Here is a 5,871-nt window from a genome sequence, read left to right as displayed (position 1 = left end):
TATATCTAGTATAGATATATATCAGTATCTTCTACCCCTGCAAGGTAGCACACATCAGTATTCCCAGCTGCTGGGGAGGCTGAGGCAAGGAGAATCATTTGAGCCCAGGAGTTCAGGACTAGCCTCGTTAACCGAGTAAAACCATTTTAAAAACAAAAGCCAAAAAAAAAGCCTAGTGCTGCAGTGACATTATGGTACTCGTGCTGCAGCAGGCTGTTAGCATTGAAAGCTCTAAAGGGTTCGTCATCACTGGCCTTGTGCTTTCCAACCTACAAGTTTTAGGGTCACATCTAGGAGATAGCCCTCCTCAGTAAATGACCCCACCAGTGAGCCTGCCGCAGCTGAAGCCCCACCCCCAGGGGATCTTTGCATCTATGAGTATGATGTTGAGAGACACTGGTGCTGTGGCTCTTAGGCAAGCATGGCCATCGTTTGCTAACACTTTCCATTACTTTGTATGTGTTTGGCTTTGACTCGCAATTCTCCAACAAGCCTATGAAGTAGGTGCTATTGTATTTTGCAGCAAAGGAGCAGAGGGTCATTTCCCATAATTGCAAAGCTCGGGGCAGGAGCCTGATTCTAGCACTGATGTTCTGGGTTTCTACAGGGCCTTTTGAGCTTTTGAAAGATTTTTGCATGCAATCCTGACAGCAAAGGTGGAAGATAAGTTTTCCTTAGAGATGTTGACTAATGTGACTAGGGTCTCAGCTCGTGGATCTGCTCAACTCCAGGACCTGATCTTACAGCCATGCTTGGACCCCGGTGCATGGCTGCATGGTGTAACATTGTTTCATTTCAGAAATTGCTAACAGGCTTTTCTCAGTTGTAAGTATTTCAGCATAGGATATGGCCAGTGCTGTATTAGGAAGTGAAGGATAGAGCAAGTAATTTTTGTTTTATTTTGGAGGGGTTTTTTTGTTTTTGTTGTTTTTTGAAGCAGGATCTATGTAACCCAGGCTGGCCTCAAACTCTGCAATCCTCCTGCCTCAAACTCCTGAGTGCTGGGATTACAGGTTTGCACCACCATGCCCAGCTACAGATAGCATATAATACCAGAAAAACTCAGGTTTTTTTTTTTTTTGGTTTTTTTTTTTTGGTTTTGGTTTTTTTGAGACAGGGTCTCACTATGTAGTTGAGACTCACCAGGAACTCACTCTGTAGCCCAGGCTGGTCTCCAACTCATAGCGATCCTCCTATCTCAGCCTCCCCAAAAAATCTTCTGTTTAATGAGAGGAATCTGCTCCCAGCCTGGAGGAGGAGCTGAGGGAGGGCCTAGTTGTCCTGGAGGTGATCAGGTGGGGTCTGTAGGTCAGGTGAGAGCAAAAAGGCATTCATTGTTCCTCGCAGAGGCAAGGCTGTTATACGCACTGTATGCACAGTGGCCTTCTGCCTTTCACATTGTCCAGTGCTCAGGTAACATCCCTCATTTAGACCTGGACATGCTTGCTTGGGAGTAGAGCCAGGAAAAAAAGTACTTTCCTCAGTTAGTTCCAGGTGGAAAGAAGATGGCTGCCATTTCTGGACTAAGAACTCAACTCCTTGAGTTTAACTTTTCCTTTCCCTGCTCCTGGTAATTTTCCATTTGCGCTGGGTGTGGTCCTGACTGGGGAGGATGTGGCCACCCACTGGGGAGGAGTCTGGTGCTGAGTCATTACTGGGTGACTTACTGCTCCTCACACACAATTCCTGATGGAGGCTTGGGGCTTCTGAGCTTCTGGAGCCAATCTAGTTTAGTGGACAGGAAGCCTTATGGGTGACACAGTTCTTTCTCTGCCCCCAAGAATAAATGGCTTCAGGTCACTTGAAGGGGCACTGGCTTCTGTGGAGCACAAAGGACTTGCCACAGATGGGAGCTTCCACACCCCCCACTCCACCCCCACAAAAGGACCAGAGATGCCACCATTTAAATTGTCCTTAGCAAACCGGGTGTCGTGGCGCACTCCTGTAATCCCAACACTCAGGAGGCTGAGGCAGGAGGATCGCCGTGAGTTCAAGACCAGCCTGGGTTACATAGTTCCAGGTCAGTTTCAACTACATAGTGGGGACCCTGTCTCAAAAAACAAAAAAAAAATTGTCCTTAGGAGAGGACCCACATTCCCTTAATCCTACCCTCCTGTCCTTGAGATAAGTGGCTCAGGTAGGCAGGCCAGGGTATAAGGACACACAGGTGGAGTCGGTGCAGGGAAGAAAGACACCTGCAGTAGGAGGACTCACCAATGTGCTCACACCCCTTACCCATCTTGTCCCACGTCGTCAGGACCCTTCAGTCTGCTTTGTCACTGATGGAAAGTGACAAAGTACCCAGTCAGAGCATTCTGGGGGACACGCAGGCTGCCTGCTGGAGAGCCTGAGATCTGGCCACACCCATGGTGGGAAAGCAGGTGTCAGGGCCTCCAGTGGGCAGGATGAAGCCACCCTAGAAGGCTTTTTCAGTGAGTCCTAATGGTTCTGGGCTAGAGAAAGACTGCTGGAGGTCACCTGTGGTGATAGGGTCCCCTTGGCCGAGGCAGTATTTCAGTCTAATGAATAAAGGACTTCTCAGTCTCCCTTCTTGCTCTTAAGGGCTGGTGAGTCATTCTTTCAGGAAGGTGGGAAAACCTAGATACAAAGTTGCATTAAATACTCCATATTCACTACCCTTCTCTTTCCGAAGCACAAAGCCTACTTTCTCTTCATCCCTACCTCCAAAGGGCCCATTTTTCCTCCTGGGCTTTGTCTGGAGGAACTGAAAACTCTACCTTGGTAGGTCTGGGGAGATTTTAGGAGTCTGAAGAAGCCACAGAATAAAGTCCACCTGCTGTGGCTCTAGAAGGTGCAGAGGATGTCCAAAGTGGTAAGAGTTTCTGCTTTAACTTAACATCAAAGCCGGGTGGGCTGGCCTGGCTATCTGTATTGTCCAGCAGAAACAACACCGCTGTTGGAGCAGAGGCCAGGAGGTCACATGATCTGATGGGAGAAAACCTGAAATGTTGCCCTCCTCACCTGGGCCCAAGATTTGTCTCCAGGCTCCAGGACTGGGTCCAGCATGATTTGCACACACACCCAGGAGTCCCACTGAACTTAGTTAAACCAAAAAACTCCAGATTCTGTGGTTCTGTGTCCAAGAATCTACACAAAACAGCACTCTGTGCCCTGGTCTAGGAAACCTAGCAGCTCCCCTTCCATCCTGACCAGGTCAGCGAACACAGGAAGGCTTTCTCTAGGCTGAGGGCTTGCACCTTAAAGAACCCCTGGCTTCTGTAGCCCTGGTGAAAGATTCAGAGGTCAGCCTAGGCAAGCTGTGCTTCAGAAGGATGTTCTGGCACTAAGCACTGGGACAACCCCCAAGGGTAGTCAGTTCCTTAAGGAAAAGGCTGCCTACCAGGCACCCTGTTGGAGTAACTCCAGTAATTCCCTTATCCACAGATCAGATTCCGCCCTGAGAAGCAGAGATTGTCCTCAATTTACTGTAAGGAATTGGACTCCTCATTAAATGACAAGATATGGTTATAGAACTGGAACTAAGATAAGATAACCCAAACTTGCTTTTTACTGTGCTGCTTCTCAGTGAAATTGAGACTGTTACCTGAAAGCCAGTGATTCATGTATGCTGTGCATCTAGCGTGAGCAGGAATATGATGGGTTAGTTGGAAGTCTTTTGGACAGCATTTATTTCTACAACTGCGATGATCAGGTTCTGCAACCAACAGACACCAATGTGCATTTTAATCTTGGGACTAGTCAAGAAGCCACATAGCTGGGTATGGTGGTGCACGCCTGTAATCCCAGCACTCAGGAGGCTGAGGCAGGAGGATTGCTGTGAGTTGGAGACCAGCCTGAGCTACATAGTGAGTTCCAGGTCAGTCTCAACTACGTAGTGAGACTCTGTCTCAAAAAAAAAAAAAAAAAAAAAAAAAAAGCCACATAGTCCAGCACAGGCAGATTGCTGCCACCGGGTGCTGTCCACCACTCTTCATGGATCTTGAACCAGCGAGGAATCTGGCTCCCTCCTCCCGATGCCCACGTTTTCCCTTGCAACTTTATATTCTCTCACCACTTTAATAACCAAGTCCTTCCTCCCTGCCTACAACCAGGGGTGCCAGAAGAAATTAAAAGACTTCATAGCACTCAAATTTAGGCTGTCACTTTCCCCACCCAGCTTATCTGAGTTAACAGGAAGTGGAATGAAGGCCTGTGATTCAGCAGAGCTTCGGCCCGAACAGGTCACACCCTTTGGTCTCATTTTTCTGGCAGAAAAACAAAAAACAACAAAAAAAAAAACCCTCAAGAGAACAATATTCACCTTTTGAATGTGGCAACATTGTACCTGCCCTCAGAACTTGGCTGAGGAAGGCTAGCTCAACAGCTGTGTAACTGATAACTGCTCTCATTAGTGGCTGGTGAGCCTACCACTGGGAAATTCAGAAATGCCCTGCAGAAAATGTAAGAAAAGTTCCAACCACACAGATTTAAGTGCCCAGCCAGGTTGAGATTATCAGCCTGGCTCCTGCAGAGCGCTGACGTCCTGATTGTATCAGTGCCTTCAATTCACTTTCTACTCCCAGCTACTTGCTCTGCGGGATTCCTGCTGAGCCCCAAGCAGTCGTTCCTCGTTCCAAGGTCGAGCTCCCTGCTTCGCCTACCTCCCAAAGCGGCCCAGACTCCCCTCCATTCACTCCTCCTCGCTCCACACCACTTCCCGTTCCGCTCGGCGCTCTAGGCCGGTACCCATGGGGCGAGGAATCGCAAGGCGGGGCCGGGAACCCCAACCGGGGACCTACGAAACTGGACGTCGTCCAGGGAAGGGAGGCCCAGCGAGAAGCCCCGCTTCAGCTATCTACCTCCGGCGGCGACAGGTGGCTACGGCGCCTAGGGGTCGTGGCGGGGGGCACTGGGGCTGCGGGCGGGTCTTGCGGCCTTTCCGTTTTCCTATTGGCTCTAGAATGGTCGGTGGTGCGATTTGAGAAGCTTGTCCTTCCGCTGCGGAATATAGTCCCTCATCCCCGCTCAAGGGCAACCAGCACTTCCCGGGAAGGTGCCCGCGAGAGGACGCAGGGGGCGGGCACAGCGGCCGCGCCGCGATTGGGTGAGCAAGCGGAGGGATCGCGCGCCGCCTGGGTAACCTTGAGGACCGGCCCCTGCTCCGCAAAGCGGAGAGGCATCCAGTGTTTGCAGAGCGTTCTGCTTCTTTCTGCACCGCAACCCCTGCTGAGCGCACGAGGTGAGCTTGGGAGCCCCGGCAGTCAGTGATCCCGGGTACCCGGCCACGCCTCGTCATTGCTGGCACCCGGGCCGGGATGATGCCCCGTCTTTGGTTTAGCGGACCCGGCCGGTCTTGGGGCGAGGAGAAGGAGGTGGAAGCTGCTCGTTCCCGGGCCCCACGATCCCAAGTCTCTCTCCGGCCTCTTCCCCAACCTTCTCCAGGGCCCGACCTCACCTCTCGGTGTAGTTCCATCCTCGCCTCTCTTCCTCTTTCCTGTCCCAACCTCGCCTCGCGTCATATTCTTTCCTATTGTTTTCCATCCTTGCTATCCGCCTCTTCCTTTCATCCTCTCTACTCCTGTTCGTCGTCTTCATTCTCAACTAGTTTTTTTCCACCCGTCCTCATCTCTGTGTCCCCACATTCTGATGCGTTGCACCCTCTCCTTGCAACAGCTCCCCCCCAGCCTCTTCCCCGCGCGCCAACCTCGCCTCGCGTCATATTCTTTCCTATTGTTTTCCATCCTTGCTATCCGCCTCTTCCTTTCATCCTCTCTACTCCTGTTCGTCGTCTTCATTCTCAACTAGTTTTTTTCCACCCGTCCTCATCTCTGTGTCCCCACATTCTGATGCGTTGCACCCTCTCCTTGCAACAGCTCCCCCCCAGCCTCTTCCCCGCGCGCCCCCCCCTCT

The 5,871-nt window shown here is 51.0% G+C and overlaps 1 protein-coding gene and 1 long non-coding RNA gene across 5 annotated transcripts in view; one reads left to right on the top strand and one right to left on the bottom strand.

The window, feature by feature from the left end:
* LOC104864324 overlaps positions 1 to 4,957 on the bottom strand; it is a 20,272-nt gene extending 15,315 nt beyond the window's left edge. The window contains exons 1-3 of one of the 3 annotated variants that reach the window (XR_004514321.1): positions 4,821 to 4,957; positions 3,566 to 3,676; positions 2,036 to 2,598 (exon numbers count right to left, since the gene is read on the bottom strand). This is a non-coding gene — a long non-coding RNA (uncharacterized LOC104864324). Of the gene's footprint in view, positions 1 to 2,035; positions 2,599 to 3,565; positions 3,677 to 4,760 lie in introns of those variants that run through there. The other 2 variants (XR_004514322.1, XR_780848.2) reach the window with 2 other exon arrangements.
* A 130-nt stretch (positions 4,958 to 5,087) lies between these two features.
* Positions 5,088 to 5,871, top strand: part of Pkm (pyruvate kinase M1/2) — a 26,591-nt gene continuing 25,807 nt past the window's right edge. The window contains exon 1 of one of the 2 annotated variants that reach the window (XM_033756136.1): positions 5,088 to 5,200. The gene's annotated coding sequence lies outside the window, so the exon portion shown is untranslated. The remainder of the gene's footprint in view (positions 5,201 to 5,871) is intronic. The other variant, XM_033756135.1, reaches the window with a different exon arrangement.

The sequence above is a fragment of the Fukomys damarensis genome, unplaced genomic scaffold (assembly GCF_012274545.1).
Source record: "Fukomys damarensis isolate Sample0158 unplaced genomic scaffold, DMR_v1.0_HiC HiC_scaffold_25, whole genome shotgun sequence".
In the NCBI taxonomy this organism is placed as follows: Eukaryota; Metazoa; Chordata; class Mammalia; order Rodentia; family Bathyergidae; genus Fukomys; species Fukomys damarensis.
This window is presented reverse-complemented; position numbering and strand designations above follow the sequence as displayed.